Genomic DNA, 24,548 nt, shown 5'->3' on the forward strand with positions numbered 1-24,548 from the left:
CTTGATGGCAGAACAGCCCTTCTCTCCACCACTCTACATTGTGGGAGCCATTCTCCCTGGGCCCAAGCTGGAAAAAAAAGAATTCTAGGGATTATAAGGTTCTGTTTTATGCATGAGAAAAAATAGGATGGGGATGCTGATGACTAGGCAAATAATAGTGATTTTTTTTAGAGTTTTCAGAACTCTCATCATGCCTTTGTGTTTTTTTTGTTTTGTTTTGTTTTGTTTTTGTGTGTGTGTGTGATATGCAAACTAAAGGCAATTCCTCCTAGACATAAGCTGATTATTGGTCATAGTTGAGTAAAATTTTTCTTAATTCATTCTCTTTCCAGGATAGAAAAATAAAATCGTTCTGATTCTCTTCATTTAAGAAAATAGAAGAGAAAAAAAAATAATGGACACAGACTTCTGGAAGCCTTCCAGAGTGAAATCACCTGCTCCATCTGCATGAATTACCTTGAAGACCCAGTCACCAATGGCTGTTGACATAGCTTTTGTCACCCTTGTTTCTGCCTTTACTGGGAAGAAGCCCAAACTCCTGACCATTTCCCTATATCAGGGAGCCATCACAGCAGACTGACTTCAAGAGCAACACTCCACTCGTTTGTTTGAAGAATCTGGAATCCATTTCCAGACAAGCCAGTCTCAGGCATTTCCTGAGCTCCAAGGATGACATGTGTATGACCTGCAGGGAGACAAATAGATCTTCTGTGAAGAGGAAAAGACCCTGCTGTGTTTGCTCTGCTCCAACTCTCAGGAACACAGGACTCAAGGACAGTGTCCCATTGAAGAGGCTACACAGGAGTAACTGGTAGTGATGCTTCAAGGGCATGAGAAAGCTAGAGTGCAGGATGACTAGGACTATAAGGCCAAGAATCACCATTCTTAACTGATTGTCACATAGAGCTGTGGGTACCAGTGATAAATTGTGAATAAAATATGAGAGCATATCTGCCTTCATGGAGCTTGGGAGAGTGATGAACCTAATTTAACTTCTAATAATAAATTGATTATATGGCATACTGCTTAAGACATTTTAAAGTTCTAATGAGTATAAAGAGTTTTTAAAGTAAGGAAACTAAATGTTTATCTAGATGTGTTGGTGCACACCTGCAATCCCAGTTTCATGAGATTAAGGCAGGAGGATACTCAGTTTGAGGATGGCTTGGGAAACTTAGAACCTGTCTCTAAGCAAAATAGTAATAACTTTAAAAGATGACTGGTGATGTAGTTCAGCAGTACAGCACTTTCCTGGCATGCATGAGCTCCTGGGTTCAATTGGTAGCACACTGTGCGGGGAAGTGGTACTACAAATTCAAAAGGCTTCCATAGAAGATACAGTACATTGAAACTCAGAGAACATTAGTGTCATTGCATCTAAATTCTGAAGTGAATTGCCAAACTATCTAAGAATTTACTAAGCTTTTGTATATGCCAATTTATCCAGGGAAATGGTTTATTATATTTTATGATTTTATAGTGTGAATCTCCTAAAATTGATAATTATCCATATCAATCCTAGAAACATCATCCTTCTCTTCCCCCTAAAGCTTTTTTTTTAACCTAACATCACTTGAAATTCTCCATCATTATGGGACTGAAACCAAAATCTACTTGCTTGTCTAATGCTCACATTTTGTTCTCTTACAGGAAAAGTTTCTAAAACAAATGAGATATTTTTGGAAAATGATTCAAGGAAACCAAAGAAATATAAAGGAGGAAAGCTGAAAAAAAATCAACCAATGGGTTGTAAGCATGAGAGTCTATTTCCCTCTGAAACAACTTAAGACAGGAAAGGTAGACATTTATCAATTCATCACATGAATTGAAATCATCACAGGATTTTAGGAAGATCTTTGTTGACGGCTTCTATTTGTGGGAGTACCAAATAATGCTGCCGCTTGAAGAGAATGATTGGGCTATGGATAAGGGAAGGTTTGATAATATTGACCTATTTACTAACAAAAATCAAATTGTTGTGTACAATTATTTATGCATTATTATTTCTCTATATATAGAGAGAAAACTATATTTTTTCTTCATCTGAGAAACCTCTGCATCATGTTGGTATGTTCCTTATTTTTCAAAGTGAAAATATGAGTGTTTTGAATGGTGCCCAGGGTTCCTTTATATGGAGATATCCTGCAAGGTCTCTGAATTTCCCTGTCAGGCTGTTTATTTATTTATTTTTTGTTTGTTTGTTTTGTTTTGTTTTTCTCCATAGTTCACACATAATCAGGGATAGTTCAGGAACTAGACTTCTCTGCCTTAGAAATCCATATTGAAGGGACCCCTTCTTAGTTGAGCAAAGCAATGATATTTAGCTGTATTCTTTTCTTTTCTTAATCTAACCCCATTTTATTAAATATGAACATAGGATACAATGTAAAATTTTGTTGGCTCAATTTCCCTTTAATAAAAACCATCTTTAGTAGTCCATTATCTATAATATAGGCTGTGGTTGACTTAATGTTTTGTTACCTTTGTATGATTACATAAACATGGGTTTGTGGTTCCAAATCAACTTCTGATGCAGGAACACAAGAATTTGCATATCTACACCAATCTGGCTATCCACAACACACCTGTCAGTTTGAAATCTCCCTCTAGATCTAGTAAGTCCTACTAATCAGTTCATCTTAAGGGGAGAAAAGGCAATATAGGTGTGTGTGTGTGTGTGTGTGTGTGTGTGTGTGTGTTAAAATCATGGTGTGTACACATAATTTTTTTATGTTAACTTAAGGTGCTGAGGCTATTGCTCATTAGTAGAAGATTTGTACTGAATGAAGGTTTGATTTCTAGCAAGAGTGGTTGTGTGGGGAGAGGTCCTAAGCAACTTATCAAGACCCTGTATCAAAAGTAAATAAGAGTTGTGAGTGTAGCTCAATGGTTAAGTACCCTGGGTCAATACCCAGTATCAAATAAAACAGAACAAAACAAAACCAAAAAACAAAATAAGAAAACTATTAATACTACACTAATTTTAAATAAGAAGCTAGCCAGGGAGAATTGAACTGTCTTGAAATAAGGTTATTTTCTCCAAATGAGCTTTAACTTTGGGTTCTGTGTGTTCCCTCTCAAGTGAATCATCTGAAGTAATAGACCAACATTCATTCCAATGACTATGAGATCAGATAATATAATGCAAGTAGATTTCACCCAAAAACTTAAAAGAGAATCCAAAAATAAATATTGGCAGCATATATTAAAATATAATTAATAGAATCCTCAGCCCCTAATATGCATTTTCTTCACTCCTTTCTACCATTGACTAATCTACAGTGTCAAGTGCTCCAAAAAAGCCCAGGTGACCTTCTTTATTCTCAATAAAGTTACAGTCTACCCTGCTAATAAGATGAAATGTTTGCAGTTTCTTACATTCATGTTCATATCATGTATTCTTAACATTGACAGTAGTTGCATTAGTGCATTTCAGTTGTGTTCACATAAAAGGAACTTAACATTAATTTATATTTTTTTCCTATAGAGTACATGTTTTATGAAAATGACTGTCTTATGCTTAAAATGAATTATTATGCCCTAGGTCTATCTAGTTTTTAGTATCCCACTTCTTACATTAGAATGAAAGCATAGTGTAAGCATGCTTTCATGTATTTTTCTAGCTCAAAAAAAGTTTCCAAAGTGCTACTAACATAATAGGACAGGAAAATGTCAATAAAAGGCAAGAAAGAGAGAGATTTTCAGATTTGCATGTTAAAGAGAATCCACTATTTTCAAATTATTACCTTATTTTGTAGTGTAAGGTTGATTTTGACATTTTCCCAGTGATAAAAATATGTACCAGTGGAATATGAAGATGTATAGTGATAAGGAAGCATAAAATTTGACTTAGTCTGATGTAAACAATCAAAAATAAAATTGACATATTATTAAATCACTTACTACACCAAAGTTGCTATAAATTTCCTCTATTGTGTCAAACACAAAATGCTTTTACAGTTTAAAGACTAATACAGATAAAAAATACATATTTTTATAACAAATGAGATATCTTAATGAGATATTTTTAAAAGAAAGAAATATCTATTATGGAGGCCTATCCATGAGAAAAATAATGATTTGTGAAGAAATTGTACAATTCCACCAAACTGAGGTTTCATTTCTCTTTTCTCTCTCTTCTCTGTGTTGATATTGGGAATTGTACTCAGGGGTACTTCACCCCTGAGTCACATCCCCAGCCATTCTTATTTTTTGTTTTTTATTTTGAGACATGGTCTCAAGTTGCTTAGCACCTCACTAAGCTACTGAGGCTGGCCTCAAACTTGTCTTCCTCCTGTCTCAGTCTCCCAAGTTGCTGGAATTACATGTGTGGGCATGTGGCCTAAGGGGTTGTGTCTCCAGACACTCCCTATAAGTTAAAGCCTCTCATGGGATCTGTTAGGGCACAGGCCAATCAATGTCAATTTTAAATCAATTGGCCAGTGTTTTGTTCTCACTTGTTTCTTCAAATTTAGAAGATGGTCAAAAGGAAGATAACAACTGGGATTTTATCTGTGGATGCAATGAAAGGCAATTTGTTGCCAAGTGCCATCCAGTAGGAAAGCTGAAAAACATCCTTTACAAGGAAGCCTGACTTGGAAAATGGCTTGGGGTTTTCCACAGCATATCTGTTTCATCCTATAGGTTCAAACTTATCCTATGACACACCAAGCTGCAAGATATTTCTTGGTATGCTGCATAAACAATGACATGTATTTATTTAGAAGAGAAAAAAAGATAGTCACAAAAGAATAAACATTCAAAAGTTTATATTCAGTGCAATAACGTAAAATTTTTTTCTAGTATTGAACCCAGGAGTTTTTAACAACTAGACCACAGCCCCTGTCTTCTTGAATTTTTTTTATATATATTTTGGTGGGGAATGGAATCTCACTAAATTGTTGAGGGTCTCAGTACTTTGCTGAGGCTGGCTTTAAACTGGTAATCCTCCTGCCTTTGCCTCCAGAGTGGCTGGGATTACAAGTGTGGGCTACTGCATGCACCTGAAATTAAGGTGATTTTTAATCATGAATGTGAGGATACTTGAGCTGCAACCAGGAATGAGTACAATTCAAGAGTGAATAAATTCTGCTTTTGAACCTTGGTGATGTGTTGAGTGGTTATTATTTATGGTGTGGGTGAGGGTCATATGGCAAGGAACAGCTTACTTATTTTTAATTTTGTAACTGAAACAGGATAAATTCTCCAAATTATGAAAATCCTTTTCATAAATGTTTCCTTATTCTTTGTTTGAGATAATTTGGTTTTTTATTAGTTCTAATCAGTTATACATGACAGTAGAAAGCTCTTTGATTCATTGTATACATATGGAGCAGAACTTTTTGCTTCTGTGGTTGTACATGAAGTAGAGTCACACCATTCGTGCAATCCTACGTGTAACTAGGATAGTGATGTCCATATATTTCCACCATATTAATTACCCCTTTGCCACATCCAAAGTTCCTCCACTTATCCCACATATCCCCCACCATTATGGATTAACATCCAGTTATCAGAGAATACATTCAGTCCTTCATTTTGGGGACTGGATTATTTCAGTTAGGATGATATTTTCCAACTTCATCCATTTACCTGCAAATGCCATAAATTTATTCTCTTTTAATGCTGAGTAATATTCCATTGTGTACATATTGAGGTAATTCATTTGAGAATAATGTAGACCACAATATTCTGAATCACTTGTGAGCCATCAAGGCTTTGCATACAGTTATATACTCTTTTTTTTGATATTTTTTTAAATTATTTTTATTTAGTTGCTCAAGATAATACAATGATCTTGACATATCATACATTTGATTTAAATGGGGTATGAATTCTAATTTTTCCACTTGTATAGATTGCAGGATCACATTGGTTATACAGCCACGTATATACATACAGCAATACTAGTGTCTGTTGTATTCTGCTGCCCTTCCTATACCCTCTCCCCTCTCCTGCTCTCCCATCACCTCCCTTATTCTTACTCTCCATATCAACTAGACTTAATACTTGCCTCTCTCCTTCTGTTCATTTTAAATAGTCCTTTATTAGCTAAATATATTATTGAACTTTTTCCTCAATATGACCAATATATCTGACAAGAACAACTTAGAGGATGAAGTGGTTTTGAGACTCATAGTTTTTTCATAGGTTTCAATCTATTAATGGTTGACTTCGTTGCTCTGGGTTAAGAGTTAAACAGTACTTCAGTGGGGGAGGGCCCAGCTAGAGGAAAGCTGCTCCCCTTGTGGTGGCTGCAAGAAAGAAGTGGGGGGAGGGAATGAGACCAGGAAAGATATACCCCAGGAAAAACATTATATATCAATTTGGTAATTTTTCCAGCCATTATAGCAAGAACTTCTTACTCTAGTGATGCTTCAATAAATATTTAATTACATTTTTTAAATTGTTTGTGATACTGGAGATTAAATCCAAGGGCAGCCTATCACTGAGCCATATCCCCAGTCCTTTTCATGTATCTATCAATCTATTTACTTATTTATTTTAATTCTGCTGAGGTTGGCCTTGATTTTGTGATCCTCCTGTTTCAGACACCCAGATCATTGGCCTCATAGGTGTGTACCACTGCTCCCAGCTTGCTGCATTAACTTAATGTCTTTCAGTTCTTTAGACCTATATTAGAATTATTATAACCTGGCATACATAACAGAGAAGTGAAATCAAGGCATAACACTGGAATCCTTATCAATTACAATTGTTTATTTATACTCCTTTTTTAAAATTTATTTTCTGACAGAAGAATAATTCTTCATAGAAATAAGAATAAAAATTGATGTGGAAAACATACCATGTTTGAGTTATACTGGAGCAGATGAAATTGTGAGAGGGAGAGTTACAAATTAAAAAAGAAAATATTTGGGAACTACGCAGGACCCAGGCTCACAGTAGGCCTCGGTCTATCCCACCAATTGCAGACACCAGCTGGAGCTCAGGCTCTGGCACAGGACTGCTTCTTCTGACCATCAGACTACCTTGGGAGCACAGGACCAGCCCAGATCTGCCCACACTGGCTTATGCAGAACCCAGGCCCAGGGTAGTTCTGAGTTCGCCACTCCCCCCACACACACCTGGGAGCGCAACTTCCATCTTGGGACACTGCAGCCATTGCCATACCCTTCCCTATGAAGTAGCCCCTACCTTTTTGATAACTGACAGGGCCTAGAAGCAGCTATATCTCAGAGCAGACATCCCAAATACAGAGAAAGGACCACTCTTTCAACCCCATCTTTGTAAGACCCTGCATCAATCTTGGGACACCTCCATTATTATCTTGAGTTACCTCAGTTATTGTTCCATTAATTTTTGGTTGCATAGCATACATTGAGGGATACCAGCAAGGTCTCGGAGACCAACATCAAGGTGAGGTACAGACAATCTGCAAAGGTACTACAAGAATATAAGGTAGAAAGTGTAATAGCTCAGATCCACACAACAAGAAAAAAAAATACATAGACAACCTGAAAAACCAAGGGAGCAACGTACCTCAAACAAACCAGAATACTACAATAACAGAACCCATGGACAGTGAAGTTGATAAAATGTCAGAGAAGGAGTTCAGAAGGTTCATAATTAAAATGATCTGTGAATTATAGAAAGACTTAAGGAGAAAATACGAACAAAAATTTATCACTCCAACAAAGAAATAAGAGAGCAAATACAGGTACCAAAAGATTACTTCATGAAAGAGAAACAGAGTCTGAAAAAAAATCAGGAATGCTGCAAATGAAGGAAACAATAAACCAAATTAAAAAGTCAATAGAAAGCATAAACAACAGACTAGATCACTTGGAAAGAAGAAGGTCAGATAACGAAGACAAAGTATACAATCTGGAAAATAAAGTTGATAACACAGTGAACATAAGAAACCATGAAGAGAACATCCAAGAATTATGGATAAGCATCAAAAGACCAAATCCAAGAGTTATTGTAATAGAGGAAGGCACAGAGTTTCAAACCAAAGGAATGCACAATCTCTTCAAAGACATATCAGAAAATTTCCCAAGCATAAAGAACAAATTGAAAAACCACTTATTAGAGGCTTACAGAACAAAAAATGTACAAAATTACAACAGATCTACACCAAAGCACATTATAATGACAATGCCTAGCATACAGAATAAGGATAGAATCTTAAACGCTGCAAGACAGAAGAATCAGATCATATATATGGAGAGACTAATTCATGTCTCAGCAGATTTTTCAACCCAGACCCCCAAAGCCAGGAGATTGTGAAACAACATATACCGAGCTCTAAAAGAAATTGGATGCTAATCAAAAATCTTATATCCAGAAAAAATAAGCTTTAGATTTGATGATGAAACAAAAACGTTCCATGATAAACAAAAATTAAAAGACTTTACAACTAGAAAGCCTACAGTAGAGAACATTCTCAGAAAAATTTTCCACAAAGAGGAAAAAAAAATGATGAAAATCAACCAAGGGAGGTATTATACTAAAGGAAAAACTAATCAGAGGAGAATTCAAATCAAGTTAAATAACAAAAATACTCAAAAATGGCTGGAGATACAAATAATCTCTCAATAGTAACCCTGAATGTTAATGGCCTAAATTCACCAATCAAAAAACATATACTAGTAGAATGGATCCAAACAACAACAAAAACAACAACAATATGCTGCCTGAAAGAGACTGATCTCATAGGAAAAGACATCCACAAACTGAAGTTGAAGGGTTGGGAAAAATCATACCACTCACATGCACTGCAAAAGCAAGCAGAGGTTTTCATCCTCATATCACATAAAGTAGACTTCAAGGTAAAGTTAATCAAAAGGGATAAAGAAAGACACTACACACTGCTCAAGGGAACCATATACCAACAAGACTAACAATTATAATTATATATGCCAAACACTGGAGCATCTATGTTCTTCAAATAAACACTTCTCAAGTTCAAGAGTCAAATAGTCCACAGCAAAATAATTTTGGGTGACTTTAACACACCTCTTTCACCACTGGATACATCTTCCAAACAAAAGCTAAACAGAGAAATTATAGAACTCAATAATACAATCAATAAATTGGACTTAATGGACATATATAGAATATTTAATCCTTCAAAGAGAGAATACACATTTTTCTCAGCAACACTTGAATGTTTCTCTAAAATATATAATATGTTATGTCACAAAGCAACTCTTATCAAATAAAAAAAAGTAGAGATACTACCCTGCATTCATTCAGATCATGATGGAATGAAATTGGAAATTATGATAAAGTAAGAAATATTTCCGATTCCAACATCTGGGGACTAAATAATATGCTACCGAATGAACAATGGTTGCAGAAGACATCAAGGAAGAGATTTTTAAAAATTTAGAGGTGAATGAGAACACAGAGAAAGCATATAAAAATCTCTGGAACACTATGAAGGCAGTACTAACAGGAAAGTTCATTTTATGGATTACACTCCTTAAAAGAAGAAAAAGCCAACAAATAAATGACTTAACTTTACATCTCAAAGCCCTAGGAAAAAAAGAACAAATCTATATCAAAAGCATAGAAGACAAGAAATAATTAAAAACATAACTAAAATCAATGAAATTGAAACAAAAGAAACAACTGAAAAATTGACAAATAAAAAGTTGTGTCTTTAAAAAAAATAATGAATGAAAATGATAAACCCTTAACCATGCTAATGAAGAGGAGAGAGAAAACTCAAATTACTAGTATACACGATGATAAAGAAAATATCCCAAAAACCAAAACAGAAATACAAAAGATAATTAGAAATTATTTTGAAAATGTGTACTCCAATAAAATAGAAAATATCAAAGGCATCGGCAAATTTCTAAAGTCATATGATTTGCCCAAATTGACTCAGGATAATGTATACAATTTGAACAGACCAATTTCAAGTGATGAAATAGAAGACACTATCAAGAAAAGCCTACCAACCAAGAAAAGCCCAGGTCTGGATGGATACACAGCCAAATTTTACAAGACTTTTAAGAAAGAACTAATATAAATACTCTTAAATTTATTTCAGGAAATAGAAAAAGAGGCAGCACTTCCAAACTCATTCTATGAGGTCAATATCACCCTGATTCCAACACCAGGCAAAAACACATCAAAACCAGCAAACTTGAAACCAATATCTCTAATGAATACAGATTCAAAAATTCTCAATAAATTTCTGGCAAATTGAATACAAAACATATCAAAATGATTGTGTACCACAATCAAGTGGAGTTCATTTCACAGATGCAAGTTTGTTTCAACATACAGAAAACAATGTAAATTATCATGTCAATAGTCTTAAAGATCAGAACTATATGATCATCTCAATAGATGCAAAAAAAAGCCTTCAACAAAATACTGCACCACTTCATGTTCAAAACACTAGAGAAAACTAGGGATAACAGAATCATATTTCAATATCATAAAAGCTATCTATGCTAAGCCCTAGGCCAACATCATTCTAAATGGTGAAACACTGAATGCATTTTCTTTACAAACTGGAACAAGACAGAATGCCCTTTTTCACCACTTCTATTTAACATAGTTCTTGAAACACTGGCCAGAGCAATTAGACAAATGAAAGAAATTAAAGGGACATGGATAGGTAAAGAAGAACTTAAATCATCACTATTTGCCAACAACCTGATTCTATACATAGAAGACCCAAAGCATTCCACCAGAAGACTTCCAGAACTAGTAAATGAATTAAACAAAGTAGCAGATACAAAATCAACATCCATAAATCAAAGGCATTTCTGCATATCAGTGACAAATCCTCCGAAAGTGAAATGAGAAAAAGTATAAATTTACAATAGCATCTAAAAAATAGATGAAATAAAATACTTAGGAATCAACTTAATGAAAGAGGTGAAAGACCTCTGAAAAGAAAACTACATAATGGAAAAGAAATAAATTTAAAAAGACCTTAGAAGATGGAAAGTTCTGTCTTGTTCTTGGATAAGCAGAATTAATATTGTCAAAATGACCATACTATCAAAAGCACTATATAGATTTAATGCAACTTCAATCAAAATCCCAATGACATTTCTCAAAGAAATAGAAAAAGCTGTCGTAAAATTCATCTGGAAAAAAAAGGGACCCAAAATATCTAAAGCAACCCTTAGCAAAAAGAGTGAAGCAGGTTTCACCATTATTCCAGGTCTTAAACTGTATTACAGAGTAATAGTAACAAAAACAGCATGGTATTGGCACCAGAATAGACTTGTAGACCAATGGTACAGAATTAAGGACACAGAGTAACCCACATAATTACAGTTATCTTATAGTTGACAAAGGTGCCAAAAACATACATTGGCAAAATATAGCCTCTTCAACAAACTGTGTTGGGAAAATTGGAAATCTGTATGCAACAAATCAAATCAAACCCCTACCTCTCACCATGCACAAAACTCAGAGTGGATCAAGGACTTAAAAATTAAACCAGAGACACTGTGTCTATTAGAAGAAAAAATAGGCTCAAATCTCCATCATGTCAAATTAGGGCCCAGGTTCCTTAATAACACACTTATAGTACAAGAATTAATATCAAGAATCAATAAATGGGATGAATTCAAACTAAAAGCTTCCTCTCAGCAAAAGAAACAATCAGTGAAGTTTATAGAGAGCCTACTAATTGGGAACAAATCCTTAGCTCATGCATGTCAGATAGAGCACTAATCTCCAGACTATATAAAGAACTAAGAATACTAACACCAAAAAAAAAAAAAGAACAATTAAGAAATGGGCCAAGGAAATAAAAGACACTTCTCAGAAGAAGATATATAATCAATCAACAAATATATGAAAAAGTGTTCAACATCTTTAGCAATTAGAGAAATGCAAATCAAAACTACTCTAAGATTTCATCTCACTCCAGTCAGAATGGCAGCTATTAAGAATGAAAACAACAACAAGTTTGGTGAGGATGTTGGGAAAAAGGTACACTCATACAGTGTTGGTGGGACTTCAAATTGGTACAGCCAATATGGAAAGCAGTATGAAGAATCCTTGGAATACTGGGAATGGAATCACCATTTGACCCAGCTATCCCACTCCTAAGTCTATACCCAATGGACTTAAAAATAGCATACTAGAGGAACACAGCAAAATCAATGTTAGTAGCAGCACAATTCACAATAGCTAAACTGTGGTACCAACCTATATGCCCTTCAGTAGATAAATGGATTTAAAAAAAACATAGCATATATACAAAATGGAATATTACTCAGCAATAAAAGAGAATAAAATAATGGCATTTGCAGGTAAATGGATGGAGTTAGAGAAGATAATAGTAAGTGAAGTTAGCCAATCCCATAAAAACAAAAGCAAAATGATTTATCAGATTTAAGGATGCTGATTCATAATATGATGTGAGCAGGGCAGTGGGGTGGGGAGGATTAAATGAACTCTAGGTAGGGAAAAGAAGAAAGATGGAGGGAGAGAAAGGGAGGGACCATATGGGTAGGAAGGATGGTGGAATGTGATGGTCATCATTACCCTCAGTACATGTATGAAGACATAAAGGATGTGACTATACAATATGTACAACCAGAGATATGAAATATTGTGCTCTATATGTGAAATATTAATTGTGATTCATTCTATTGTCATATATAACAAAATAAAATTTAAAACAAATTAAAAAATAAAAACAAACAAGTGAAGGGGCTGTGGCTAAGTAGTAGGGTGTTTGCCTAGTATGCATAAGGCAAAGAGTTCAATTCTCAGCACCAAATATAAATAAATGAATAACATAAAAGAAAAAAAAAGAAAATAAATACTAAGTGAGAATGTTATGTTAATGGTCAATATTTAGTTTTGTTTCAAAATAGTAGGGCTACATAAGCCATGTTTAAATACTAAGAGAAAATAAGAGAAATGAGAAAAGGAAAATGAATTAATACTGGAAGGCAGTTATTGAATAATGTCTCTGAAGACAGTGTGGAAGTCAGGGAAGAAATGGAATATGGAGCCTTGGACAACAAGAGGCTAGCAGCAAAAAAAAGAGGCAAGGATCTGGGGAGCATGCCATTGTGGACCTGGAAGGTAAATATTTAGAGAAGATCTTAACTTATCCTATGAAGGAATATTTACCATTATTTTATCAGGATGAAGTGTAAGTCTGTAACTAAGATATTGGAAGATAAAGCAGATTAAAGGGGTTTAGTAATCAGGCAGTTCCTATATAACATAGAATTATTAAGTATTAAATCATACTATTTATTTTTAAATTATAAATTACTATTTTTAATAAAATGTGGATGTTTGATGGAAGGTAATTGAAGGTAAGATATTGCCTTCTGGGTACAACACAATAAACAACTAAATAGAAAAGAAGGGATAAGAGAAAGAAAAAGAATCCCATTGTCCCCCTTTTTTTAAATGAATGTGGACAGTTGGTGAATATAAGAATAAAAGGTATATTTAGCTTCACTTTCTGAAAATTTAAAATGTTTTTTTCCAGGCTAAGATGCCAGTTGATAAGTGGAGTTGTTTACAAAAGAGTATTTGTTTCATGAATAAAATTAACTGATGTGATTCTGCAATTTGTATACGGGGTAAAAATGGGAGTTCATAACCCACTTGAATCAAAGTGTGAAATACGATATATCAAGAACTATGTAATGTTTTGAACAACCAACAATAAAAAAATTAAAAAAAAATAAAAAAGAAATAGCATTCCTGATATAAAGTTTATATAAAAGTTTATACAATACCTGGACAAAAACAGCCTGAATAATTAGTCTAGTGAATTCATTGTCTCATCAGTGTTATGTGAATTTATGCAGGAAGATAATCTATGCTGACTATTGAAAGGTGTGCCAACCACTCTATGAGGAAAGGCATCATCATGTAGAGCAATTGGAAAAGCAAAGCAGAGATTTTCTAAAACTCAAGGAAAGAAGACAGGCTTCCCCTGAAGGGGAGGCTCATAGGAGAGATGTATGAAGAATTAAAGGAAATGTGTCATAAACCAGATATGGAGTTTCTCCAGGTAGAAACTGAGGAAGAGAGGGAGTCAATGTGTGCTGGGAAATAAGGACCTCATTCTTTTTGCCTTCCATTATGTGTTTGAAAAGCTGCTTCCTCAAGATATATGAAAGTGTTATTACCTTTTCAGGTAATAATCAGAGGCCAAGTAAGATTTTCCTTTTTCTGAAGAAAGAAACAATAACAAAACTTACTGGAAGAAATAGGAGTAATCAATCACTCATAGAATGTTTTCTTCTAAAATTTATTTGATTGCTCAAAAACAGCAATAGAAAATTTTCTTTGAGGGTATTTGGAGATTTCCTTGAAGACATTGGTTATTTAGAAATTTAAGAACAAATGCACTGTATTTCTCCTATTTCCATGTCCTTGATGCCAATTCCTGTAGACTTTGGGCTGTTCCACCCTTAGGAAATAAAAAAATTGAGTCTGTACTATAAATCTTGTGTTGGATACTAAGATGTTCTCTTTTCTGTATATAGCATTTTGAAACCTTGTTGAAAAGGTAAGTTCACCCTTATATTCAAGGGCTGAGGGTTATAAGAGTGATCAATCTGTTGGTGTAGAAGTAGAAACATTGTTTATTAAAATAATATAACCTCTTTTTCAGTGTGTGTGTGTGTGGGTGTGTGTGTGTGTTTGATTTGATGTACTGGGATTGAACATAGAGCCACTCCAAAACTAAGCTACAGCCCCAGATTCACTTACCCACTTTTTTTGAGACAGGGTTTTGCTCAATTGCCCAGGCTAGCCTAAAAATTCTGATTCCCCTGCCTCAGCATCCTGAGTTGCTGGAATTTCAACTGCATGCCACCACATCTGATTGGTTCCAGGTATATTTAGCTTCTCTTTCTGAAAATGTATAAAGTTTTTGTTTCCCAGGCTGATTCCAGTTGGTAAATGGTGTTGTTTTCAAGAGAATATGTGGCAGTTTCATGAAGAAAATTATTATTCCTGATGTAAAGTTTATGTAAAGAAGATGACATATAGCTCCAAATTATGCCAGGAATTAGGTGGGGAAAATAGATATTTCAGAAAAGTGAAAGTAGAAGCAGAGTGTCTTTCTTTCTTCTTCTTCTTATTTATTTATTTATTTTTTTGTACTAGAGTTTGAACCCACGGCCTTTCATATCCTAGGCAAATGCTGTACTACTGAATCATATCCCTGGGCCTGAAGCAAGACATAAAGAAATTAGAGGGAGAATACTTCAAGTTCTGTCCTTCCTCATGTAGCACAGGGAAGACACAAACTTCATATTGGAAAGCTGTTGATACTTAGGGAAGCTGGATCTAAGTAAGCAGGATCTCTGCCCAAGTTAAGTTTTGAATCCCTGGCTTATGGGTACAGACAATGAACATCTCAGTGGGAACAAATATGGGTCAAAATTCAGAATGCCCTTCTTGAAAGACCTCAAATTCAGGCGACTTTGCACAGTACAATGATCGGGAAAGAAGAAACAGATACACTCATGATTATGGAAATTCTGCAGTAGGATTCAAGTGTTAATACATGAATTGGAGTGGATGTCACTTGATTTTCATAAAATGAATTGGCATTTGCTATATCCTGGAGTTTGTGGAGTTAAATTTATAGTCCTGAAACTAATTTTGAGGAGTATGATGAACATTTTTAAAGGGACAAAAATGTCATAATCTTGATGAAACCTTGAGTGAAGAAAGAGGATTTAGTCTTATCTGAATGAGTCTCTGCAGATGCACATGCCCCAGCCTTTGAACCCAGAGCTCAGCTCATGGTCATTACCTCGACTGATGGACATGCTCAACCAATTCAGAAGTAATAAGCAGCACTTTGGCAAGAAACCTTTAAATTTTCTCCATTACAGTTCTGTTCTATAATGGAAATCTTTCCCAGTTGCTCAAAATATTGAACTATTGTTCCTGAGAAATTTGATGACCAAGATTTCCATTACAGGAAAAATATATGAAAAAAATAATTGAAATGTTTAGAACATCTAAGTTTGTCATTCTATCTCTCCCCTCTGTGCCTTATTTTTACAGACACAAAAACACTCAACAATAGATAAAATCTTTTTCTATGGACTGCTACATGCTGAGATTTAGTTTTCAACCCTGTAAGAAACAAGTGAATATCTATCTACATTTAGAATATTTCATCTTTCAGTTCAACATGGTCATTGTTGAATTGTCAGAAGCTTGTGTAATAGTTAATATTAATTTTCTGAGATGACAAGGTATTTTAATTAATGACATTGAATTATTAATAATTCCATGATTTAAATGTTTCCCAGACAGGAAGAGAGTTTGTCAATGTTCCTGTTTTATATATAATCCAAATAATTGGATTTTCACTTTAATATACTCTAAGTTACTCGATTTCTTTCACTTATATGGTTAAAGATTTGATTTTAAAAATATGGACTAGAAGTCCTTGACCATCAGTCAATTTCAAGAATTCTTGGCTGCCCTGATGCACATTTCCAGCAATAAAGTAGTATAACTGACACTATGGAAAACAATGTCTCTCAAAAATTCATAACGCATTATAATGCAATTTTTTTCCAGCAGGTATATATCTCCTGAGATAATGAAATAATTACTTGTTACCTTCCTCTGTTTGAAGACCTGAGATGTTTGCTCTTTACTCTGGGTCATCTTGATGTCACACATAATCTAACAAGACCTGTGTGTTTTCTTACATGGAGAGACCAGCTATGCACTTCTGGCTGTATTACTAGTAGGTAGATGTGGGAACTGGGTCATTAGAATTTGTAATGATTTTTGACAATGGAGAATAATATGCTTGTTAATTCTGAGGGAGTTTTTCTACTTTTCTGTGCCAAAAAGGACAATGGGTGCCATCTCTTTACCTCCTCCTCACTAGTACCTCAGTACATAGTAGGGCCACTAGGTCATATTGAGGTAATCCTGGATTATGAGTTTGCCAGTGTGAACTTTGCTAATGTGGTCAATAGTTCCCCTTTTGGTAGCTTCGTCCTATGTTCCTTCTCTTTGCCTCTCAGAACTTTTCTCTGCTTTGGGTTCACATGATCAGTCAGAAACCCAACCATGCATATCAGGAATGCCATTAAGCTGAGAAGGTCAGGTTAATGCATACTTGATTGGCTTTAATTTTATGATGTCCATGCAACATATCATTTGTACTATTTTTTTCATATTATATTGGCATATTATATTTTTATTTTTTATTAATATATGAGAGTGGAATGTATTACAATTCTAATTACACATATAGAGCACAATTTTTCATATCTCTGGTTTTATACAAAGTACATTCACACCAATTTGTGTCTTTACACATGTACTTTGGATGATAATTATCATCACATTCCACCATCATTTCTAACCCCATGCCCCGTCCTTTCTCCTCTAACCACTCTGCCCTATCTAGAGATTTTCTATTCCTCCCATGCAACCTCTCCCTATTCCACTATGAATCAGCCTCCTCATATCAAAGAAAACATTTGTCATTTGGTTTTGGGGGACATTGGCTAACTTCACTTAGCATTATCTTCTCAAACTCCATCCACTTACCTGCAAAGGCCATGATTTTATTCTCTTTTCTTGCTGAGTAATATTGCATTGTGTATATATGCCACATTTTTTTATCCATTCATCTATTAAAGAGCATCTAGGTTGGTTCCACAGTTTAGCCATTGTGAATTGTGCTACTATAAACATTGATGTGTCTGTGTCCCAGTAGTATGCTGTTTTTAAGTCCTTTGGGTACCAAAAACATACATTGGAGAAAAGATAGGCTCTTCAACAAATGGTGCTGGGAAAACTGAATATTCATATGCAACAAATGAAATTAAACCCCTATCTCTCACCACACACAAAACTCAACTCAAAATGGATTGAGGATTAAGGAATAAAACCAGAGACTCTGTGTCTAATAGAAGATAAAATAGACCCTAATCTCCATCATGTGGGATTAGGCCCCAACTTTCTGAATAGAACTCCTGTGGCACAAGAATTAAAATCAAGAATCAATAAATGGGATAGACTCAAACCAAAAAGTTTTTTCTCAGCAAAAGAACCAATCTGTTTAGTGAATAGGGTGCCTACTCCTTGGGAGCAAATCTTTACTCCTCACACATCAGATAGAGCACTAATCTCTAGGGTATATAAAAAACACAAAAAGCTAAGCACCAAAATAACAAATAACCCAATCAATAAATGCACCAAGGACCTGAACAGACACTTCTAAGAAGATGATATACAATCAACCAACAAATATATGAAAAAAATGTTCATCAACACTAGCAATTAGAGAAATGCAAATCAAAACCAGTGTAAGATTTCATCTCACTCCAGTCAGAAGGGCAGCTATTATGAAGACAAGCAACAATAAGTGTTGGCAAGGACGTGGGGAAAAAGGTACACTTATACACTGGTGGTGGGACTGCAAATTGGTGCAGCCAATTTGGAAAGCAGTATGGAGATTTCTTGGAAAATTGGGAATGGCATATTATATTACACATAGTGGTAAAATTCATTGTTACATATTTGTTCATGCACATACCCCAACAATATAATTTGATCCAAATCATTTGCCAGCACCTCTCTTTCTCTCTTTCACTGGTCCCACTACTCTACTGATCTCCTCTCAATTTTCATGAGATTCCCCCATCCACCAAATTTCTTTTCTCTCATCTCCAGCTTCCACTTGTGAGAGGAAACATATCACCCTTGACTTTCCAACTTTAGCTTATTTCTTTAACAGAATGTTCTCAAGATTTATACATTTACATTCAAATGGCATAATTTGACTTTTATGCAAGGTGAGAGATAAGAATCTAGTCTTCTTCTGCATATGGATAACCATTTTTTCCCAAGAACATGTGTTAAAAAGACTGTTTTTCTGTCCAGTATGTTTTTGGCACTTTTTATTTTTTTAAGTGTTGACATTGTTAAGTTTATTAATTCTTTGAAGTTCTAAAAATAAAAATTTCTCTCTTAGAACACTTATTCACCAATCTTTATGCTGTGTCACATTTTTTGAATGATAAGTCAGCTGAATTAAAGGAATAACCTATATCCAATGAGTTCTCTATAACTGTCACATGAATTGTCTGCAGACACAGAACTCAATACGAGGACAATGATACAGATAATAAGACTGAAAATATGGAAAACTTTATGAGATTTTACTGATAACATTTCTGTAGACATAGTCACTGGACACACATACTTAGTAGGAGAGATAGGAAAACTCATATATTGTTTTGTAAACAGAATAATTGGGAGCCACATTCCATTTCAGTTAGGTTCAAAATTTACTTAGATTGTAGAAGTTTTCAAAGGACAGGTGCATTAAAATAGCCTATTGACTAAAAATATTTATCGATGTATCTTTTTCATAATAATACATATATAACATTCATGTGATAAAACATCTATATATTAAATATATAGACATAAATATACTTAGATTAAATATACCAAAAAATTATGGATATGTGGTTCTGAGTTTCTTTAAAACAATTCAGGCCCATACATGTATTCCCACTGGCTCAGAGGCCTGAGGCCTAAGGATCACAAGTTCAAAGCGAGCCTCAGCAACTTATTGAGGACCTCAACAACTTACCAACACCCTGTCTCAAAATAAAACAAAAAGATCTGTAGATGTTGCTTAGTGATTAAGAGCCCTTGAATTCAATCCTTGGTACCAAAAGTAAAAATAAATAATACAATTTAATAAGTTCTATTATTGGATTGCAGAGAGCATAGTAAAAGAAGAAGGGGTGTTGATCCTGTAGGATGTGGAACTGATCTAAAGGTGGAATGACAGACCAGTTGAAAAATAGGTTATATCAATGATAGTAGCAATGCAAACATACAATTGTGTAGTAATTCATATTTCAATATTATAATGTCCTTGATCATCCTCATCTTGAAATAGTCTCATTTATATTGGAATAAAAAGATTAGAGAAATAAAGGAAAATGACTAACATTGCTTGTGGAGAAATAAATGCTCAGGTCTCTATAAAATACAAAGATAACCTGTGCGGTTTTTCATGCATACTTTAAATTATCTCTTGATTGATCATACTACCGACTATAATTTAAATGGTAAGGAAATATATACTACATGAATAATGGCAAGAAAATAAAGTCTGTAAATGGTTAGTATAGTTACAACCATTATAAAATTAACTATTTAGAACATGTCAGGAATGATATTTTTTTTAAAATTTTACTTGACAAATAATGATACACATTTGTGTGGTAGAGTATATTGTTTCAGTACATGTATATAATGTTAAAAATCAAATGAGGGTAACTATCACATCCATTACCTCAAATATGTATCATTTCTTGTTGGGGACACTCAAAATCACTTATTCTAGCTATTTTGAAATATGCAATAAGTTACTGTTGACTCTACCACACTCCATGCTGTACAACACTGAAACTTACTCATGACATCTAACCCTATGTTTGATGATCAGCCTCTCTAGTTCCCCTCTCTTCTACTCTTTCAGGCTCTGTTAACCATGATTCTACTCTCTACCTGTAGGAGGTCAGTTTTTTTAGATGCCACATGAGGGCGGCATGTGGTATTTGTCTTTCTGTGCCTGGCTTATTTTACTTAAAATAATGTCTTCCAGGCTCATCCATGATGCTGCAAATAACAGAATTTCAATCTTACTAAGGTGCAATAATATTCAATTGTGTCTATATACAATATTTTCTTTTTCTGTTAATCTATTGATGAATACCTACTTTGATTTCCTTTCTTGACTATTGTAAAGAGCTCTGTAATAAATATGGTAGTGCAGACATGTCTTTTGACAGCCTGATTTTCATTCTTTTGGAAAATAGAAGAGGGCCATTTTGAAACATTTTGCAAACTCCTTTAATGTCTTCCTTCATAGAAAACATCTGGATTCATATATTTTTTTTCTTTTCTGCTCAATCATTTTGATATTAAGTGTGATGTAGCCCCTGGAAAACACTCTTGTACACTCATTAGACAAATCATGTCTAAATATAATAAAAAATTATAAAAATTATTATAACCTCCAAGGTTCTCAGAATGATACTTTGATAACATTTGTAGAGCTGGCATGGTGGTGCATGCCTGTAATACCAGAATTTCAGGAGGCTGAGACAAGAGGATCACAAGTTCAAATCCAGCAGCAATTTAGTGAGACCCTGTCTCAAAATAACAAATAAAAATGGCTGCAGGCATAGTTCAGTGGTAAAGAACCCCTGGGTTCAATCTCCAATATCTCAAAAAAGAGAGAGTACCCTTATAGTAAGTGTCCACCCCTGATCACCTACTAGTTTACTAGCTGTGTGGTTGGCATACAGAATGGAATAGTCCAAAGGTGGGAATGCCTAGCCCCCTGAACACAGGACCTATATCTGTTTCCTTCTTCTCCTAGGCCCTAAAAATCCATGATGCTGTACAGTACCATTCAACCTTCCCAAGATGCTGCAGCTGTATGGGCAAAAGGGGATGGTTTTCATGCTTTTTCATCACTTTCTTCTCCCAATTACAGGCAACAAGAAGCTATAGCAGTAATTCTACAGCTTGTACTTCAATTTTTGTGTTTTGTCAATATATACACACAAATACATACAAGCAAATATGTGCATATTCATACGTATATGTGTATATGTATGTATTTTTTAAAAGTTTTCCATTCAAATACAATCTAAAAGTATCTTATTTAATATTGAGCTAAATCAAAGATTTTAAAATGATGGTCAGTGATCAGCATCAGTAATAGCATCTTATAATTTGTTTAAAATTTGAACTTTTTTTTTTTCCCATCCCAGATCTACTGAACAAACACTCTCTGTTGTCAAGGCCCAGCAATCAATATTCTAACAACTTTTGCAGGTGGTTCTGATCCATGTACTAGGTAAGTACCTTGATATTCATCTGAGAAAGATTCCAGCTCAGATGCAAAGCACTTGACAGATGGTAAGAAAAACACTTAGCTCTCTGCTGCCTCCTCCTCTTCCAGGATCTGGATGGTTTGGTCTGACAGAATTTCAACTGTGGTAGTGGTGGGGATGGGGGGGTGGTTGGAAGGCGGGAGATGGTGGTGATGTGGGGCAGACAGGATCAGACAATAGAGGTTTCTCAAGGAGAAGTACAAAATGGAAGGTCAGTACAGTGAGCTGTATTCATCAGATTTTCTGGCTTCTGATTACTGTTAGATTTGAACTGCATCTGCCCCTGGAGATTCACATCCAGGGCACCTTGGCAGATTCTGGGCTTCACTTCTATAAAGGAATTTTGTTATTGTTCATTCAGAGTTCTATGGCTACTATTGGATAGTCATCTACCTCAACTCTTCCAGTACAATTAGGCACAAGTGGTTTTGCTATTTGCAAAAAAAGAAACACACACACACACACACACACACAACAAAAAATTGCCTGGGGTTGAATGGGAAGTTTGTTTCTATATGTATTGAAAGGAAGAGAGAGAAGATTTAGTATGAAATCAGTTGTACTTAATTCCCATTTTAAAATAATAATAATTTAAAACATTTTGGATTAAACCCAGATGTGCTTTACAACCACTCTAAATCCCTAGTCCTTTTTACTTTTTTTCTATGAGTTAGCATCTTGCTATCTCCCTGAGGATACTTCTGAATTGCTGAGGCTGGCCTCTAACTTGCAATCTCCTGCCTCAGCTTCCCAAATGCCTGGGACTATAAGGTCTGCAATACCACACTTGTATCATGTGATTGCATTTCTATAAGTGCCAGATGCTGCTTGACCTAGAACCAAACTTGGAGAACCACAAACCTGGATCATTGGTTTATTCCACATTGTCTTAGCATGTCCTATTCAATTGGTGCACCCTGTGTTTTAGAAGCCTTTTTAATATGTCATAGCATTTATTTTCATTGCTATTCTCTATTATTAGTTTGTCTTTCAAAGAATAATTTTGAAGAAATAACTTTTTTCCTTTCATAAATGTTATTTAGTAAAGATATTAAGTCTTCTGTGATGCCATAGCAGAGATTATGTAACAGCACACTGTAAATGACCATTGTTTAAAACATAGCAATTGTTCACTCATTAATAATAAATCAAATATTTGTTAAGTTCCTATTATATTCTAGACATTGTGAAACTGCTGGGAATGGAGGCTAAATATAAGGCAATTTATCTTTTGTACTTTATTCTATTATAAAAGAAAAAAACCAGCTATTTTTTTTTCCTAATCATGGCAGTCAGAAGTTTTCCCTGTAAAAGAATTTTTTTCTCTTACTTAAGGATGAATTGATATGCAGTATTTACTAGATGAGGGATAAGATCTTAGACTGACATTTGCATTGTGGAAAACCATGATGTTCCACAATATACAAACTTCATTTATTATTTTCTTCAGCTGAGGACTTGCAAGCTTCATTCCTTTTATTAGATCCTTAAACTAGAAATACACATCTCTGTATATTTAGAAATCCAGTAAGCTCACAAAGCAGGTGAGTGAGCACAGATTATACTTTAGATAATGGGCCAAAAGAGATGCTCTGAATTTAAAATAGTCCAAAATTTGCACTTCACATTATCTTCATATTTAATAATAAATGAGGTTACAATAAAGTAGAAAAACAGTAAAAGAGTGTACAGTATTATTTATTTTCTTCAACTGAGGACTTGCTTAGACATGGAGTTCCCAGACAATGAAGCTCCTGACTTATCCCTGATCATTGTGGCCAGTGAAAAAGGCCTGACAGGAAAATTCAGGGAACCAGCAGGGTATGTCCATATAAGGGAACTCAAAAAACTCACACTTTTGCTCTCAAAATCAAGGAACATACCAATCTGGCCCAGAGGCTACTCTATATATTGGCAAGTCACTGGGGGAGAGGTCAAAATTCTATACTGATCACTTTCTTTTATGCACATGAGGAAGAATATTTCCTTAGATGCAAGCATAGTGCCAATGTTTGTCCAGGACAACTTACAGACTCCTCCAGCCCAGTCCCAAGAGTCATCCACATCCAGCTCCCAGTAGTGTTGCCCAGAGATGAAGATATTGGCTCCCCATGCAGCAAAATAGTTGGATCTGTCAGAATTCAGAGATTCATCTTGACGGTCTTGTCTAAGTACAAATGTTCTCACATCCTCAAAAAGCCTGATATTATGATTGCTTATTTCATTACTGAGGGAAATTTCCACTGTGAAAAGAAAAGAATACTCCAGTCAAAATTCATTATAAAAAATAAAGTTATCAGGGGGAAAGATTGATCAATGGGTATAAAATTATAATTAGCTAATAGTAATTTCTTATGTGGTATTATACAGTATTATGATTTTAGAAAACCAGAATGTTCTGTACACGTAAAAAAGCTATAAGAAAGTAGTTTGCATGTTTTTACAAAAAACAAAAATGATAAATATTTAAAGAGATAGATATGACTAACTTGTGTTAAACATTACACAATGTATATATGCAAATATCTCACATAAGCCTATAGATATGTCTAATTTCTATTTTTGTGTATCAGTTAAAAGCAAATTTAAATTTAAAAAGTAAAATTAATTTATCTATGATAAGACAGTCTAGCATTTCATTGA

At 34.6% G+C, this 24,548-nt stretch overlaps 1 pseudogene; it reads right to left on the bottom strand.

Moving 5' to 3' along the window:
• The window catches only part of LOC124089387 (tripartite motif-containing protein 43-like), a 64,553-nt pseudogene that overhangs the window by 34,367 nt on the left and 5,638 nt on the right, over window positions 1–24,548 (bottom strand).

This window comes from Marmota monax, unplaced genomic scaffold (assembly GCF_021218885.2).
Source record: "Marmota monax isolate L192 unplaced genomic scaffold, Marmota_monax_Labrador192_F-V1.1 WCK01_AAM20220418_F8-fsc00096, whole genome shotgun sequence".
In the NCBI taxonomy this organism is placed as follows: Eukaryota; Metazoa; Chordata; class Mammalia; order Rodentia; family Sciuridae; genus Marmota; species Marmota monax.